The sequence below is a fragment of the Schistocerca gregaria genome, chromosome 11, assembly GCF_023897955.1.
Source record: "Schistocerca gregaria isolate iqSchGreg1 chromosome 11, iqSchGreg1.2, whole genome shotgun sequence".
In the NCBI taxonomy this organism is placed as follows: Eukaryota; Metazoa; Arthropoda; class Insecta; order Orthoptera; family Acrididae; genus Schistocerca; species Schistocerca gregaria.
In genome coordinates, this window is record NC_064930.1 from 4,895,109 (window position 1) to 4,914,467 (window position 19,359).

General features: G+C 49.5%; 7 non-coding genes across 7 annotated transcripts; all 7 read right to left on the minus strand.

Moving 5' to 3' along the window:
* Positions 1–615: 615 nt before the first annotated feature.
* On the minus strand, positions 616–689 carry Trnaa-agc (transfer RNA alanine (anticodon AGC)). The gene has a single exon. It is a non-coding gene; the product is annotated as a tRNA-Ala (tRNA).
* A 2,857-nt stretch (positions 690–3,546) lies between these two features.
* On the minus strand, positions 3,547–3,620 carry Trnaa-agc (transfer RNA alanine (anticodon AGC)). The gene has a single exon. It is a non-coding gene; the product is annotated as a tRNA-Ala (tRNA).
* Positions 3,621–6,477: 2,857 nt separating this feature from the next.
* On the minus strand, positions 6,478–6,551 carry Trnaa-agc (transfer RNA alanine (anticodon AGC)). The gene has a single exon. It is a non-coding gene; the product is annotated as a tRNA-Ala (tRNA).
* A 1,386-nt stretch (positions 6,552–7,937) lies between these two features.
* On the minus strand, positions 7,938–8,011 carry Trnaa-agc (transfer RNA alanine (anticodon AGC)). Its single transcript has one exon. It is a non-coding gene; the product is annotated as a tRNA-Ala (tRNA).
* Positions 8,012–12,238: 4,227 nt separating this feature from the next.
* On the minus strand, positions 12,239–12,312 carry Trnaa-agc (transfer RNA alanine (anticodon AGC)). Its single transcript has one exon. It is a non-coding gene; the product is annotated as a tRNA-Ala (tRNA).
* A 2,762-nt stretch (positions 12,313–15,074) lies between these two features.
* Trnaa-agc (transfer RNA alanine (anticodon AGC)) lies at positions 15,075–15,148 on the minus strand. The gene has a single exon. It is a non-coding gene; the product is annotated as a tRNA-Ala (tRNA).
* Positions 15,149–19,037: 3,889 nt separating this feature from the next.
* Trnaa-agc (transfer RNA alanine (anticodon AGC)) lies at positions 19,038–19,111 on the minus strand. Its single transcript has one exon. It is a non-coding gene; the product is annotated as a tRNA-Ala (tRNA).
* Between the last annotated feature and the right edge of the window lie 248 nt (positions 19,112–19,359).

The following is a 19,359-nucleotide window of genomic DNA, read 5'->3' on the forward strand; positions in this document are numbered from 1 at the left end:
GCCCCATTGTGCTCTCCATTGTTCATGCCAACTCAGTGCCTCGCTCTTTGCTACTGTGTAAAACTCTTGTCGTCCAACTGCAAAACACTGGGACACAACAAGTTTCCGCGTCCCCATTGCACTGATCGTACTACGAAACGCTCCCCAAACTTGGCAATCACCCATGCAGATGACTTTTCCGACTTTACACGACGCTCACGCTAGTGACAGCCTTATTTATAGTTCGACGTCGCGCCAAAGCGAATGAGCACATTTCGCCTACGGCTTAGGCCGCTCTTCTAGTGTGGCTGCTCTGTGTCTGCAGGCAGCGAGGGGCTGCAAGCTTCCTGTGTTCGCACCTATATCACCTGTGCTTCCTTGTCAGAGACAGACTATCGCAAAACATACAACTCACTCCATGAATTGATTGCTACGGCATCTGTTATCAGCAGTCACAACCAGCAACACCAGTAGCAGCCGACTGCACGCAAAGAATGGGAACGTGCAGAGGGATTTACGTGAAATCGGCGCAATTGTGGATGCTAATCGTTCGCTTGTATCTGCCTACACACCTCTGCCGGTTGGGAATTATTCCACTTGCATGGCAAGGTGCTCATGTAGGTGCGTTAAAAATTCTGGAGGCGCTGGGTATCGATCCCAGTACCTCTCGCACGCTAAGCGAGCGCTCTACCATCTGAGCTACGCCCACCCCCCCGATAACTAGTAGTGCTACATACAGTCATATCAACGTCACAGACCCTTGCACTCCCATTATTCCGCAGACAAACACTACTCTCTATGTATCAGTGAGGGTGTCTTTCAGGTTTCGTGCATTCTGTATCGAATCGTAGTTGGCCACAATGAAAGTGGCACGCATAACGTCGAAAATAGAGTTCAGACACCGCTCTGAGTAAGACGAACGTGTTGTCCACCTCTAGACTTCAATGACGTTAAGCCGTGATACCTAAGACAGATCTGCACTCGATGACACCACGATAACAACCGGTCCCCACACTTACATCTTGCTCTCCTTATGACAGTATTCATCGTATCAGTCTGTGACGTTGGTTTTGCAACTTCTTGCGTGCGTTTATGTTCGCCGCGACCAACACTTACCATGCACTGAACACAAAACATGGAGGAGCCGGGGCTTGAACCCGAGACCGTTCACACGCTAAGCGAACGATCTGCCAACTGAGCTACAGCTACACACACGACCAAGCCTGGCTATTCTCCATTCTTTGCGACTCTGATGTGCACGGACACGATGGTTGGTTGGTTTGTAGCGGCGAAGGTACCAGAATACAAAGGCGCGGACACGTTCATATACACAAGAGTTCCAAGTAGTTTCGATGCTCTGGTATTACGAATGCAAATTCCGTCTGTTTTGGACGTCTTAAATTGAAAGGGCGGTCACAAATTGGTCCATTTCACTCCTTGTCCACAATCACACAGCACCTGAGGTAACAAGCACATCTCGAGCCCCATTGTGCTCTCCATTGTTCATGCCAACTCAGTGCCTCGCTCTTTGCTACTGTGTAAAACTCTTGTCGTCCAACTGCAAAACACTGGGACACAACAAGTTTCCGCGTCCCCATTGCACTGATCGTACTACGAAACGCTCCCCAAACTTGGCAATCACCCATGCAAATGACTTTTCCGACTTTACACGACGCTCACGCAACGCTCACGCTAGTGACAGCCTTATTTATAGTTCGACGTCGCGCCAAAGCGAATGAGCACATTTCGCCTACGGCTTAGGCCGCTCTTCTAGTGTGGCTGCTCTGTGTCTGCAGGCAGCGAGGGGCTGCAAGCTTCCTGTGTTCGCACCTATATCACCTGTGCTTCCTTGTCAGAGACAGACTATCGCAAAACATACAACTCACTCCATGAATTGATTGCTACGGCATCTGTTATCAGCAGTCACAACCAGCAACACCAGTAGCAGCCGACTGCACGCAAAGAATGGGAACGTGCAGAGGGATTTACGTGAAATCGGCGCAATTGTGGATGCTAATCGTTCGCTTGTATCTGCCTACACACCTCTGCCGGTTGGGAATTATTCCACTTGCATGGCAAGGTGCCCATGTAGGTGCGTTAAAAATTCTGGAGGCGCTGGGTATAGATCCCAGTACCTCTCGCACGCTAAGCGAGCGCTCTACCATCTGAGCTACGCCCACCCCCCCGATAACTAGTAGTGCTACATACAGTCATATCAACGTCACAGACCCTTGCACTCCCATTATTCCGCAGACAAACACTACTCTCTATGTATCAGTGAGGGTGTCTTTCAGGTTTCGTGCATTCTGTGTCGAATCGTAGTTGGCCACAATGAAAGTGGCACGCATAACGTCGAAAATAGAGTTCAGACACCGCTCTGAGTAAGACGAACGTGTTGTCCACCTCTAGACTTCAATGACGTTAAGCCGTGATACCTAAGACAGATCTGCACTCGATGACACCACGATAACAACCGGTCCCCACACTTACATCTTGCTCTCCTTATGACAGTATACATCGTATCAGTCTGTGACGTTGGTTTTGCAACTTCTTGCGTGCGTTTATGTTCGCCGCGACCAACACTTACCATGCACTGAACACAAAACATGGAGGAGCCGGGGCTTGAACCCGAGACCGTTCACACGCTAAACGAACGATCTGCCAACTGAGCTACAGCTACACACACGACCAAGCCTGGCTATTCTCCATTCTTTGCGACTCTGATGTGCACGGACACGATGGTTGGTTGGTTTGTAGCGGCGAAGGTACCAGAATACAAAGGCGCGGACACGTTCATATACACAAGAGTTCCAAGTAGTTTCGATGCTCTGGTATTACGAATGCAAATTCCGTCTGTTTTGAACGTCTTAAATTGAAAGGGCGGTCACAAATTGGTCCATTTCACTCCTTGTCCACAATCACACAGCACCTGAGGTAACAAGCACATCTCGAGCCCCATTGTGCTCTCCATTGTTCATGCCAACTCAGTGCCTCGCTCTTTGCTACTGTGTAAAACTCTTGTCGTCCAACTGCAAAACACTGGGACACAACAAGTTTCCGCGTCCCCATTGCACTGATCGTACTACGAAACGCTCCCCAAACTTGGCAATCACCCATGCAGATGACTTTTCCGACTTTACACGACGCTCACGCTAGTGACAGCCTTATTTATAGTTCGACGTCGCGCCAAAGCGAATGAGCACATTTCGCCTACGGCTTAGGCCGCTCTTCTAGTGTGGCTGCTCTGTGTCTGCAGGCAGCGAGGGGCTGCAAGCTTCCTGTGTTCGCACCTATATCACCTGTGCTTCCTTGTCAGAGACAGACTATCGCAAAACATACAACTCACTCCATTAATTGATTGCTACGGCATCTGTTATCAGCAGTCACAACCAGCAACACCAGTAGCAGCCGACTGCACGCAAAGAATGGGAACGTGCAGAGGGATTTACGTGAAATCGGCGCAATTGTGGATGCTAATCGTTCGCTTGTATCTGCCTACACACCTCTGCCGGTTGGGAATTATTCCACTTGCATGGCAAGGTGCTCATGTAGGTGCGTTAAAAATTCTGGAGGCGCTGGGTATCGATCCCAGTACCTCTCGCACGCTAAGCGAGCGCTCTACCATCTGAGCTACGCCCACCCCCCCGATAACTAGTAGTGCTACATACAGTCATATCAACGTCACAGACCCTTGCACTCCCATTATTCCGCAGACAAACACTACTCTCTATGTATCAGTGAGGGTGTCTTTCAGGTTTCGTGCATTCTGTATCGAATCGTAGTTGGCCACAATGAAAGTGGCACGCATAACGTCGAAAATAGAGTTCAGACACCGCTCTGAGTAAGACGAACGTGTTGTCCACCTCTAGACTTCAATGACGTTAAGCCGTGATACCTAAGACAGATCTGCACTCGATGACACCACGATAACAGCCGGTCCCCACACTTACATCTTGCTCTCCTTATGACAGTATACATCGTATCAGTCTGTGACGCTGGTTTTGCAACTTCTTGCGTGCGTTTATGTTCGCCGCGACCAACACTTACCATGCACTGAACACAAAACATGGAGGAGCCGGGGCTTGAACCCGAGACCGTTCACACGCTAAGCGAACGATCTGCCAACTGAGCTACAGCTACACACACGACCAAGCCTGGCTATTCTCCATTCTTTGCGACTCTGATGTGCACGGACACGATTGTTGGTTGGTTTGTAGCGGCGAAGGTACCAGAATACAAAGGCGCGGACACGTTCATATACACAAGAGTTCCAAGTAGTTTCGATGCTCTGGTATTACGAATGCAAATTCCGTCTGTTTTGAACGTCTTAAATTGAAAGGGCGGTCACAAATTGGTCCATTTCACTCCTTGTCCACAATCACACAGCACCTGAGGTAACAAGCACATCTCGAGCCCCATTGTGCTCTCCATTGTTCATGCCAACTCAGTGCCTCGCTCTTTGCTACTGTGTAAAACTCTTGTCGTCCAACTGCAAAACACTGGGACACAACAAGTTTCCGCGTCCCCATTGCACTGATCGTACTACGAAACGCTCCCCAAACTTGGCAATCACCCATGCAAATGACTTTTCCGACTTTACACGACGCTCACGCAACGCTCACGCTAGTGACAGCCTTATTTATAGTTCGACGTCGCGCCAAAGCGAATGAGCACATTTCGCCTACGGCTTAGGCCGCTCTTCTAGTGTGGCTGCTCTGTGTCTGCAGGCAGCGAGGGGCTGCAAGCTTCCTGTGTTCGCACCTATATCACCTGTGCTTCCTTGTCAGAGACAGACTATCGCAAAACATACAACTCACTCCATGAATTGATTGCTACGGCATCTGTTATCAGCAGTCACAACCAGCAACACCAGTAGCAGCCGACTGCACGCAAAGAATGGGAACGTGCAGAGGGATTTACGTGAAATCGGCGCAATTGTGGATGCTAATCGTTCGCTTGTATCTGCCTACACACCTCTGCCGGTTGGGAATTATTCCACTTGCATGGCAAGGTGCTCATGTAGGTGCGTTAAAAATTCTGGAGGCGCTGGGTATAGATCCCAGTACCTCTCGCACGCTAAGCGAGCGCTCTACCATCTGAGCTACGCCCACCCCCCCGATAACTAGTAGTGCTACATACAGTCATATCAACGTCACAGACCCTTGCACTCCCATTATTCCGCAGACAAACACTACTCTCTATGTATCAGTGAGGGTGTCTTTCAGGTTTCGTGCATTCTGTGTCGAATCGTAGTTGGCCACAATGAAAGTGGCACGCATAACGTCGAAAATAGAGTTCAGACACCGCTCTGAGTAAGACGAACGTGTTGTCCACCTCTAGACTTCAATGACGTTAAGCCGTGATACCTAAGACAGATCTGCACTCGATGACACCACGATAACAACCGGTCCCCACACTTACATCTTGCTCTCCTTATGACAGTATACATCGTATCAGTCTGTGACGTTGGTTTTGCAACTTCTTGCGTGCGTTTATGTTCGCCGCGACCAACACTTACCATGCACTGAACACAAAACATGGAGGAGCCGGGGCTTGAACCCGAGACCGTTCACACGCTAAACGAACGATCTGCCAACTGAGCTACAGCTACACACACGACCAAGCCTGGCTATTCTCCATTCTTTGCGACTCTGATGTGCACGGACACGATGGTTGGTTGGTTTGTAGCGGCGAAGGTACCAGAATACAAAGGCGCGGACACGTTCATATACACAAGAGTTCCAAGTAGTTTCGATGCTCTGGTATTACGAATGCAAATTCCGTCTGTTTTGAACGTCTTAAATTGAAAGGGCGGTCACAAATTGGTCCATTTCACTCCTTGTCCACAATCACACAGCACCTGAGGTAACAAGCACATCTCGAGCCCCATTGTGCTCTCCATTGTTCATGCCAACTCAGTGCCTCGCTCTTTGCTACTGTGTAAAACTCTTGTCGTCCAACTGCAAAACACTGGGACACAACAAGTTTCCGCGTCCCCATTGCACTGATCGTACTACGAAACGCTCCCCAAACTTGGCAATCACCCATGCAGATGACTTTTCCGACTTTACACGACGCTCACGCTAGTGACAGCCTTATTTATAGTTCGACGTCGCGCCAAAGCGAATGAGCACATTTCGCCTACGGCTTAGGCCGCTCTTCTAGTGTGGCTGCTCTGTGTCTGCAGGCAGCGAGGGGCTGCAAGCTTCCTGTGTTCGCACCTATATCACCTGTGCTTCCTTGTCAGAGACAGACTATCGCAAAACATACAACTCACTCCATTAATTGATTGCTACGGCATCTGTTATCAGCAGTCACAACCAGCAACGCCAGTAGCAGCCGACTGCACGCAAAGAATGGGAACGTGCAGAGGGATTTACGTGAAATCGGCGCAATTGTGGATGCTAATCGTTCGCTTGTATCTGCCTACACACCTCTGCCGGTTGGGAATTATTCCACTTGCATGGCAAGGTGCTCATGTAGGTGCGTTAAAAATTCTGGAGGCGCTGGGTATCGATCCCAGTACCTCTCGCACGCTAAGCGAGCGCTCTACCATCTGAGCTACGCCCACCCCCCCGATAACTAGTAGTGCTACATACAGTCATATCAACGTCACAGACCCTTGCACTCCCATTATTCCGCAGACAAACACTACTCTCTATGTATCAGTGAGGGTGTCTTTCAGGTTTCGTGCATTCTGTATCGAATCGTAGTTGGCCACAATGAAAGTGGCACGCATAACGTCGAAAATAGAGTTCAGACACCGCTCTGAGTAAGACGAACGTGTTGTCCACCTCTAGACTTCAATGACGTTAAGCCGTGATACCTAAGACAGATCTGCACTCGATGACACCACGATAACAGCCGGTCCCCACACTTACATCTTGCTCTCCTTATGACAGTATACATCGTATCAGTCTGTGACGCTGGTTTTGCAACTTCTTGCGTGCGTTTATGTTCGCCGCGACCAACACTTACCATGCACTGAACACAAAACATGGAGGAGCCGGGGCTTGAACCCGAGACCGTTCACACGCTAAGCGAACGATCTGCCAACTGAGCTACAGCTACACACACGACCAAGCCTGGCTATTCTCCATTCTTTGCGACTCTGATGTGCACGGACACGATTGTTGGTTGGTTTGTAGCGGCGAAGGTACCAGAATACAAAGGCGCGGACACGTTCATATACACAAGAGTTCCAAGTAGTTTCGATGCTCTGGTATTACGAATGCAAATTCCGTCTGTTTTGAACGTCTTAAATTGAAAGGGCGGTCACAAATTGGTCCATTTCACTCCTTGTCCACAATCACACAGCACCTGAGGTAACAAGCACATCTCGAGCCCCATTGTGCTCTCCATTGTTCATGCCAACTCAGTGCCTCGCTCTTTGCTACTGTGTAAAACTCTTGTCGTCCAACTGCAAAACACTGGGACACAACAAGTTTCCGCGTCCCCATTGCACTGATCGTACTACGAAACGCTCCCCAAACTTGGCAATCACCCATGCAGATGACTTTTCCGACTTTACACGACGCTCACGCTAGTGACAGCCTTATTTATAGTTCGACGTCGCGCCAAAGCGAATGAGCACATTTCGCCTACGGCTTAGGCCGCTCTTCTAGTGTGGCTGCTCTGTGTCTGCAGGCAGCGAGGGGCTGCAAGCTTCCTGTGTTCGCACCTATATCACCTGTGCTTCCTTGTCAGAGACAGACTATCGCAAAACATACAACTCACTCCATGAATTGATTGCTACGGCATCTGTTATCAGCAGTCACAACCAGCAACACCAGTAGCAGCCGACTGCACGCAAAGAATGGGAACGTGCAGAGGGATTTACGTGAAATCGGCGCAATTGTGGATGCTAATCGTTCGCTTGTATCTGCCTACACACCTCTGCCGGTTGGGAATTATTCCACTTGCATGGCAAGGTGCTCATGTAGGTGCGTTAAAAATTCTGGAGGCGCTGGGTATCGATCCCAGTACCTCTCGCACGCTAAGCGAGCGCTCTACCATCTGAGCTACGCCCACCCCCCCGATAACTAGTAGTGCTACATACAGTCATATCAACGTCACAGACCCTTGCACTCCCATTATTCCGCAGACAAACACTACTCTCTATGTATCAGTGTCTTTCAGGTTTCGTGCATTCTGTGTCGAATCGTAGTTGGCCACAATGAAAGTGGCACGCATAACGTCGAAAATAGAGTTCAGACACCGCTCTGAGTAAGACGAACGTGTTGTCCACCTCTAGACTTCAATGACGTTAAGCCGTGATACCTAAGACAGATCTGCACTCGATGACACCACGATAACAACCGGTCCCCACACTTACATCTTGCTCTCCTTATGACAGTATACATCGTATCAGTCTGTGACGTTGGTTTTGCAACTTCTTGCGTGCGTTTATGTTCGCCGCGACCAACACTTACCATGCACTGAACACAAAACATGGAGGAGCCGGGGCTTGAACCCGAGACCGTTCACACGCTAAACGAACGATCTGCCAACTGAGCTACAGCTACACACACGACCAAGCCTGGCTATTCTCCATTCTTTGCGACTCTGATGTGCACGGACACGATGGTTGGTTGGTTTGTAGCGGCGAAGGTACCAGAATACAAAGGCGCGGACACGTTCATATACACAAGAGTTCCAAGTAGTTTCGATGCTCTGGTATTACGAATGCAAATTCCGTCTGTTTTGAACGTCTTAAATTGAAAGGGCGGTCACAAATTGGTCCATTTCACTCCTTGTCCACAATCACACAGCACCTGAGGTAACAAGCACATCTCGAGCCCCATTGTGCTCTCCATTGTTCATGCCAACTCAGTGCCTCGCTCTTTGCTACTGTGTAAAACTCTTGTCGTCCAACTGCAAAACACTGGGACACAACAAGTTTCCGCGGCCCCATTGCACTGATCGTACTACGAAACGCTCCCCAAACTTGGCAATCACCCATGCAGATGACTTTTCCGACTTTACACGACGCTCACGCTAGTGACAGCCATATTTATAGTTCGACGTCGCGCCAAAGCGAATGAGCACATTTCGCCTACGGCTTAGGCCGCTCTTCTAGTGTGGCTGCTCTGTGTCTGCAGGCAGCGAGGGGCTGCAAGCTTCCTGTGTTCGCACCTATATCACCTGTGCTTCCTTGTCAGAGACAGACTATCGCAAAACATACAACTCACTCCATGAATTGATTACTACGGCATCTGTTATCAGCAGTCACAACCAGCAACACCAGTAGCAGCCGACTGCACGCAAAGAATGGGAACGTGCAGAGGGATTTACGTGAAATCGGCGCAATTGTGGATGCTAATCGTTCGCTTGTATCTGCCTACCCATCCCAGTACCTCTCGCACGCTAAGCGAGCGCTCTACCATCTGAGCTACGCCCACCCCCCCGATAACTAGTAGTGCTACATACAGTCATATCAACGTCACAGACCCTTGCACTCCCATTATTCCGCAGACAAACACTACTCTCTATGTATCAGTGAGGGTGTCTTTCAGGTTTCGTGCATTCTGTATCGAATCGTAGTTGGCCACAATGAAAGTGGCACGCATAACGTCGAAAATAGAGTTCAGACACCGCTCTGAGTAAGACGAACGTGTTGTCCACCTCTAGACTTCAATGACGTTAAGCCGTGATACCTAAGACAGATCTGCACTCGATGACACCACGATAACAACCGGTCCCCACACTTACATCTTGCTCTCCTTATGACAGTATACATCGTATCAGTCTGTGACGTTGGTTTTGCAACTTCTTGCGTGCGTTTATGTTCGCCGCGACCAACACTTACCATGCACTGAACACAAAACATGGAGGAGCCGGGGCTTGAACCCGAGACCGTTCACACGCTAAGCGAACGATCTGCCAACTGAGCTACAGCTACACACACGACCAAGCCTGGCTATTCTCCATTCTTTGCGACTCTGATGTGCACGGACACGATGGTTGGTTGGTTTGTAGCGGCGAAGGTACCAGAATACAAAGTCGCGGACACGTTCATATACACAAGAGTTCCAAGTAGTTTCGATGCTCTGGTATTACGAATGCAAATTCCGTCTGTTTTGAACGTCTTAAATTGAAAGGGCGGTCACAAATTGGTCCATTTCACTCCTTGTCCACAATCACACAGCACCTGAGGTAACAAGCACATCTCGAGCCCCATTGTGCTCTCCATTGTTCATGCCAACTCAGTGCCTCGCTCTTTGCTACTGTGTAAAACTCTTGTCGTCCAACTGCAAAACACTGGGACACAACAAGTTTCCGCGTCCCCATTGCACTGATCGTACTACGAAACGCTCCCCAAACTTGGCAATCACCCATGCAGATGAATTTTCCGACTTTACACGACGCTCACGCTAGTGACAGCCTTATTTATAGTTCGACGTCGCGCCAAAGCGAATGAGCACATTTCGCCTACGGCTTAGGCCGCTCTTCTAGTGTGGCTGCTCTGTGTCTGCAGGCAGCGAGGGGCTGCAAGCTTCCTGTGTTCGCACCTATATCACCTGTGCTTCCTTGTCAGAGACAGACTATCGCAAAACATACAACTCACTCCATGAATTGATTGCTACGGCATCTGTTATCAGCAGTCACAACCAGCAACACCAGTAGCAGCCGACTGCACGCAAAGAATGGGAACGTGCAGAGGGATTTACGTGAAATCGGCGCAATTGTTGATGCTAATCGTTCGCTTGTATCTGCCTACACACCTCTGCCGGTTGGGAATTATTCCACTTGCATGGCAAGGTGCTCATGTAGGTGCGTTAAAAATTCTGGAGGCGCTAGGTATCGATCCCAGTACCTCTCGCACGCTAAGCGAGCGCTCTACCATCTGAGCTACGCCCACCCCCCCGATAACTAGTAGTGCTACATACAGTCATATCAACGTCACAGACCCTTGCACTCCCATTATTCCGCAGACAAACACTACTCTCTATGTATCAGTGAGGGTGTCTTTCAGGTTTCGTGCATTCTGTATCGAATCGTAGTTGGCCACAATGAAAGTGGCACGCATAACGTCGAAAATAGAGTTCAGACACCGCTCTGAGTAAGACGAACGTGTTGTCCACCTCTAGACTTCAATGACGTTAAGCCGTGATACCTAAGACAGATCTGCACTCGATGACACCACGATAACAACCGGTCCCCACACTTACATCTTGCTCTCCTTATGACAGTATTCATCGTATCAGTCTGTGACGTTGGTTTTGCAACTTCTTGCGTGCGTTTATGTTCGCCGCGACCAACACTTACCATGCACTGAACACAAAACATGGAGGAGCCGGGGCTTGAACCCGAGACCGTTCACACGCTAAGCGAACGATCTGCCAACTGAGCTACAGCTACACACACGACCAAGCCTGGCTATTCTCCATTCTTTGCGACTCTGATGTGCACGGACACGATGGTTGGTTGGTTTGTAGCGGCGAAGGTACCAGAATACAAAGGCGCGGACACGTTCATATACACAAGAGTTCCAAGTAGTTTCGATGCTCTGGTATTACGAATGCAAATTCCGTCTGTTTTGGACGTCTTAAATTGAAAGGGCGGTCACAAATTGGTCCATTTCACTCCTTGTCCACAATCACACAGCACCTGAGGTAACAAGCACATCTCGAGCCCCATTGTGCTCTCCATTGTTCATGCCAACTCAGTGCCTCGCTCTTTGCTACTGTGTAAAACTCTTGTCGTCCAACTGCAAAACACTGGGACACAACAAGTTTCCGCGTCCCCATTGCACTGATCGTACTACGAAACGCTCCCCAAACTTGGCAATCACCCATGCAAATGACTTTTCCGACTTTACACGACGCTCACGCAACGCTCACGCTAGTGACAGCCTTATTTATAGTTCGACGTCGCGCCAAAGCGAATGAGCACATTTCGCCTACGGCTTAGGCCGCTCTTCTAGTGTGGCTGCTCTGTGTCTGCAGGCAGCGAGGGGCTGCAAGCTTCCTGTGTTCGCACCTATATCACCTGTGCTTCCTTGTCAGAGACAGACTATCGCAAAACATACAACTCACTCCATGAATTGATTGCTACGGCATCTGTTATCAGCAGTCACAACCAGCAACACCAGTAGCAGCCGACTGCACGCAAAGAATGGGAACGTGCAGAGGGATTTACGTGAAATCGGCGCAATTGTGGATGCTAATCGTTCGCTTGTATCTGCCTACACACCTCTGCCGGTTGGGAATTATTCCACTTGCATGGCAAGGTGCTCATGTAGGTGCGTTAAAAATTCTGGAGGCGCTGGGTATCGATCCCAGTACCTCTCGCACGCTAAGCGAGCGCTCTACCATCTGAGCTACGCCCACCCCCCCGATAACTAGTAGTGCTACATACAGTCATATCAACGTCACAGACCCTTGCACTCCCATTATTCCGCAGACAAACACTACTCTCTATGTATCAGTGAGGGTGTCTTTCAGGTTTCGTGCATTCTGTGTCGAATCGTAGTTGGCCACAATGAAAGTGGCACGCATAACGTCGAAAATAGAGTTCAGACACCGCTCTGAGTAAGACGAACGTGTTGTCCACCTCTAGACTTCAATGACGTTAAGCCGTGATACCTAAGACAGATCTGCACTCGATGACACCACGATAACAACCGGTCCCCACACTTACATCTTGCTCTCCTTATGACAGTATACATCGTATCAGTCTGTGACGTTGGTTTTGCAACTTCTTGCGTGCGTTTATGTTCGCCGCGACCAACACTTACCATGCACTGAACACAAAACATGGAGGAGCCGGGGCTTGAACCCGAGACCGTTCACACGCTAAACGAACGATCTGCCAACTGAGCTACAGCTACACACACGACCAAGCCTGGCTATTCTCCATTCTTTGCGACTCTGATGTGCACGGACACGATGGTTGGTTGGTTTGTAGCGGCGAAGGTACCAGAATACAAAGGCGCGGACACGTTCATATACACAAGAGTTCCAAGTAGTTTCGATGCTCTGGTATTACGAATGCAAATTCCGTCTGTTTTGAACGTCTTAAATTGAAAGGGCGGTCACAAATTGGTCCATTTCACTCCTTGTCCACAATCACACAGCACCTGAGGTAACAAGCACATCTCGAGCCCCATTGTGCTCTCCATTGTTCATGCCAACTCAGTGCCTCGCTCTTTGCTACTGTGTAAAACTCTTGTCGTCCAACTGCAAAACACTGGGACACAACAAGTTTCCGCGTCCCCATTGCACTGATCGTACTACGAAACGCTCCCCAAACTTGGCAATCACCCATGCAGATGACTTTTCCGACTTTACACGACGCTCACGCTAGTGACAGCCATATTTATAGTTCGACGTCGCGCCAAAGCGAATGAGCACATTTCGCCTACGGCTTAGGCCGCTCTTCTAGTGTGGCTGCTCTGTGTCTGCAGGCAGCGAGGGGCTGCAAGCTTCCTGTGTTCGCACCTATATCACCTGTGCTTCCTTGTCAGAGACAGACTATCGCAAAACATACAACTCACTCCATGAATTGATTACTACGGCATCTGTTATCAGCAGTCACAACCAGCAACACCAGTAGCAGCCGACTGCACGCAAAGAATGGGAACGTGCAGAGGGATTTACGTGAAATCGGCGCAATTGTGGATGCTAATCGTTCGCTTGTATCTGCCTACCCATCCCAGTACCTCTCGCACGCTAAGCGAGCGCTCTACCATCTGAGCTACGCCCACCCCCCCGATAACTAGTAGTGCTACATACAGTCATATCAACGTCACAGACCCTTGCACTCCCATTATTCCGCAGACAAACACTACTCTCTATGTATCAGTGAGGGTGTCTTTCAGGTTTCGTGCATTCTGTATCGAATCGTAGTTGGCCACAATGAAAGTGGCACGCATAACGTCGAAAATAGAGTTCAGACACCGCTCTGAGTAAGACGAACGTGTTGTCCACCTCTAGACTTCAATGACGTTAAGCCGTGATACCTAAGACAGATCTGCACTCGATGACACCACGATAACAACCGGTCCCCACACTTACATCTTGCTCTCCTTATGACAGTATACATCGTATCAGTCTGTGACGTTGGTTTTGCAACTTCTTGCGTGCGTTTATGTTCGCCGCGACCAACACTTACCATGCACTGAACACAAAACATGGAGGAGCCGGGGCTTGAACCCGAGACCGTTCACACGCTAAGCGAACGATCTGCCAACTGAGCTACAGCTACACACACGACCAAGCCTGGCTATTCTCCATTCTTTGCGACTCTGATGTGCACGGACACGATGGTTGGTTGGTTTGTAGCGGCGAAGGTACCAGAATACAAAGGCGCGGACACGTTCATATACACAAGAGTTCCAAGTAGTTTCGATGCTCTGGTATTACGAATGCAAATTCCGTCTGTTTTGAACGTCTTAAATTGAAAGGGCGGTCACAAATTGGTCCATTTCACTCCTTGTCCACAATCACACAGCACCTGAGGTAACAAGCACATCTCGAGCCCCATTGTGCTCTCCATTGTTCATGCCAACTCAGTGCCTCGCTCTTAGCTACTGTGTAAAACTCTTGTCGTCCAACTGCAAAACACTGGGACACAACAAGTTTCCGCGTCCCCATTGCACTGATCGTACTACGAATCGCTCCCCAAACTTGGCAATTACCCATGCAGATGACTTTTCCGACTTTACACGACGCTCACGCTAGTGACAGCCTTATTTATAGTTCGACGTCGCGCCAAAGCGAATGAGCACATTTCGCCTACGGCTTAGGCCGCTCTTCTAGTGTGGCTGCTCTGTGTCTGCAGGCAGCGAGGGGCTGCAAGCTTCCTGTGTTCGCACCTATATCACCTGTGCTTCCTTGTCAGAGACTGACTATCGCAAAACATACAACTCACTCCATGAATTGATTGCTACGGCATCTGTTATCAGCAGTCACAACCAGCAACACCAGTAGCAGCCGACTGCACGCAAAGAATGGGAACGTGCAGAGGGATTTACGTGAAATCGGCGCAATTGTGGATGCTAATCGTTCGCTTGTATCTGCCTACACACCTCTGCCGGTTGGGAATTATTCCACTTGCATGGCAAGGTGCTCATGTAGGTGCGTTAAAAATTCTGGAGGCGCTGGGTATCGATCCCAGTACCTCTCGCACGCTAAGCGAGCGCTCTACCATCTGAGCTACGCCCACCCCCCCGATAACTAGTAGTGCTACATACAGTCATATCAACGTCACAGACCCTTGCACTCCCATTATTCCGCAGACAAACACTACTCTCTATGTATCAGTGAGGGTGTCTTTCAGGTTTCGTGCATTCTGTATCGAATCGTAGTTGGCCACAATGAAAGTGGCACGCATAACGTCGAAAATAGAGTTCAGACACCGCTCTGAGTAAGACGAACGTGTTGTCCACCTCTAGACTTCAATGACGTTAAGCCGTGATACCTAAGACAGATCTGCACTCGATGACACCACGATAACAGCCGGTCCCCACACTTACATCTTGCTCTCCTTATGACAGTATACATCGTATCAGTCTGTGACGCTGGTTTTGCAACTTCTTGCGTGCGTTTATGTTCGCCGCGACCAACACTTACCATGCACTGAACACAAAACATAGTGGAGCCGGGGCTTGAACCCGAGACCGTTCACACGCTAAGCGAACGATCTGCCAACTGAGCTACAGCTACACACACGACCAAGCCTGGCTATTCTCCATTCTTTGCGACTCTGATGTGCACGGACACGATGGTTGGTTGGTTTGTAGCGGCGAAGGTACCAGAATACAAAGGCGCGGACACGTTCATATACACAAGAGTTCCAAGTAGTTTCGATGCTCTGGTATTACGAATGCAAATTCCGTCTGTTTTGGACGTCTTAAATTGAAAGGGCGGTCACAAATTGGTCCATTTCACTCCTTGTCCACAATCACACAGCACCTGAGGTAACAAGTACATCTCGAGCCCCATTGTGCTCTCCATTGTTCATGCCAACTCAGTGCCTCGCTCTTTGCTACTGTGTAAAACTCTTGTCGTCCAACTGCAAAACACTGGGACACAACAAGTTTCCGCGTCCCCATTGCACTGATCGTACTACGAAACGCTCCCCAAACTTGGCAATCACCCATGCAGATGACTTTTCCGACTTTACACGACGCTCACGCTAGTGACAGCCTTATTTATAGTTCGACGTCGCGCCAAAGTGAATGAGCACATTTCGCCTACGGCTTAGGCCGCTCTTCTAGTGTTGCTGCTCTGTGTCTGCAGGCAGCGAGGGGCTGCAAGCTTCCTGTGTTCGCACCTATATCACCTGTGCTTCCTTGTCAGAGACAGACTATCGCAAAACATACAACTCACTCCATGAATTGATTGCTACGGCATCTGTTATCAGCAGTCACAACCAGCAACACCAGTAGCAGCCGGCTGCACGCAAAGAATGGGAACGTGCAGAGGGATTTACGTGAAATCGGCGCAATTGTGGATGCTAATCGTTCGCTTGTATCTGCCTACACACCTCTGCCGGTTGGGAATTATTCCACTTGCATGGCAAGGTGCTCATGTAGGTGCGTTAAAAATTCTGGAGGCGCTGGGTATCGATCCCAGTACCTCTCGCACGCTAAGCGAGCGCTCTACCATCTGAGCTACGAACGTGTTGTCCACCTCTAGACTTCAATGACGTTAAGCCGTGATACCTAAGACAGATCTGCACTCGATGACACCACGATAACAGCCGGTCCCCACACTTACATCTTGCTCTCCTTATGACAGTATACATCGTATCAGTCTGTGACGCTGGTTTTGCAACTTCTTGCGTGCGTTTATGTTCGCCGCGACCAACACTTACCATGCACTGAACACAAAACATGGAGGAGCCGGGGCTTGAACCCGAGACCGTTCACACGCTAAGCGAACGATCTGCCAACTGAGCTACAGCTACACACACGACCAAGCCTAGCTATTCTCCATTCTTTGCGACTCTGATGTGCACGGACACGATGGTTGGTTGGTTTGTAGCGGCGAAGGTACCAGAATACAAAGGCGCGGACACGTTCATATACACAAGAGTTCCAAGTAGTTTCGATGCTCTGGTATTACGAATGCAAATTCCGTCTGTTTTGAACGTCTTAAATTGAAAGGGCGGTCACAAATTGGTCCATTTCACTCCTTGTCCACAATCACACAGCACCTGAGGTAACAAGCACATCTCGAGCCCCATTGTGCTCTCCATTGTTCATGCCAACTCAGTGCCTCGCTCTTTGCTACTGTGTAAAACTCTTGTCGTCCAACTGCAAAACACTGGGACACAACAAGTTTCCGCGTCCCCATTGCACTGATCGTACTACGAAACGCTCCCCAAACTTGGCAATCACCCATGCAGATGACTTTTCCGACTTTACACGACGCTCACGCAACGCTCACGCTAGTGACAGCCTTATTTATAGTTCGACGTCGCGCCAAAGCGAATGAGCACATTTCGCCTACGGCTTAGGCCGCTCTTCTAGTGTGGCTGCTCTGTGTCTGCAGGCAGCGAGGGGCTGCAAGCTTCCTGTGTTCGCACCTATATCACCTGTGCTTCCTTGTCAGAGACAGACTATCGCAAAACATACAACTCACTCCATGAATTGATTGCTACGGCATCTGTTATCAGCAGTCACAACCAGCAACACCAGTAGCAGCCGACTGCACGCAAAGAATGGGAACGTGCAGAGGGATTTACGTGAAATCGGCGCAATTGTGGATGCTAATCGTTCGCTTGTATCTGCCTACACACCTCTGCCGGTTGGGAATTATTCCACTTGCATGGCAAGGTGCTCATGTAGGTGCGTTAAAAATTCTGGAGGCGCTGGGTATCGATCCCAGTACCTCTCGCACGCTAAGCGAGCGCTCTACCATCTGAGCTACGAACGTGTTGTCCACCTCTAGACTTCAATGACGTTAAGCCGTGATACCTAAGACAGATCTGCACTCGATGACACCACGATAACAGCCGGTCCCCACACTTACATCTTGCTCTCCTTATGACAGTATACATCGTATCAGTCTGTGACGCTGGTTTTGCAACTTCTTGCGTGCGTTTATGTTCGCCGCGACCAACACTTACCATGCACTGAACACAAAACATGGAGGAGCCGGGGCTTGAACCCGAGACCGTTCACACGCTAAGCGAACGATCTGCCAACTGAGCTACAGCTACACACACGACCAAGCCTGGCTATTCTCCATTCTTTGCGACTCTGATGTGCACGGACACGATGGTTGGTTGGTTTGTAGCGGCGAAGGTACCAGAATACAAAGGCGCGGACACGTTCATATACACAAGAGTTCCAAGTAGTTTCGATGCTCTGGTATTACGAATGCAAATTCCGTCTGTTTTGAACGTCTTAAATTGAAAGGGCGGTCACAAATTGGTCCATTTCACTCCTTGTCCACAATCACACAGCACCTGAGGTAACAAGCACATCTCGAGCCCCATTGTGCTCTCCATTGTTCATGCCAACTCAGTGCCTCGCTCTTTGCTACTGTGTAAAACTCTTGTCGTCCAACTGCAAAACACTGGGACACAACAACTTTCCGCGTCCCCATTGCACTGATCGTACTACGAAACGCTCCCCAAACTTGGCAATCACCCATGCAGATGACTTTTCCGACTTTACACGACGCTCACGCTAGTGACAGCCTTATTTATAGTTCGACGTCGCGCCAAAGCGAATGAGCACATTTCGCCTACGGCTTAGGCCGCTCTTCTAGTGTGGCTGCTCTGTGTCTGCAGGCAGCGAGGGGCTGCAAGCTTCCTGTGTTCGCACCTATATCACCTGTGCTTCCTTGTCAGAGACAGACTATCGCAAAACATACAACTCACTCCATGAATTGATTGCTACGGCATCTGTTATCAGCAGTCACAACCAGCAAGACCAGTAGCAGCCGACTGCACGCAAAGAATGGGAACGTGCAGAGGGATTTACGTGAAATCGGCGCAATTGTGGATGCTAATCGTTCGCTTGTATCTGCCTACACACCTCTGCCGGTTGGGAATTATTCCACTTGCATGGCAAGGTGCTCATGTAGGTGCGTTAAAAATTCTGGAGGCGCTGGGTATCGATCCCAGTACCTCTCGCACGCTAAGCGAGCGCTCTACCATCTGAGCTACGCCCACCCCCCCGATAACTAGTAGTGCTACATACAGTCATATCAACGTCACAGACCCTTGCACTCCCATTATTCCGCAGACAAACACTACTCTCTATGTATCAGTGAGGGTGTCTTTCAGGTTTCGTGCATTCTGTATCGAATCGTAGTTGGCCACAATGAAAGTGGCACGCATAACGTCGAAAATAGAGTTCAGACACCGCTCTGAGTAAGACGAACGTGTTGTCCACCTCTAGACTTCAATGACGTTAAGCCG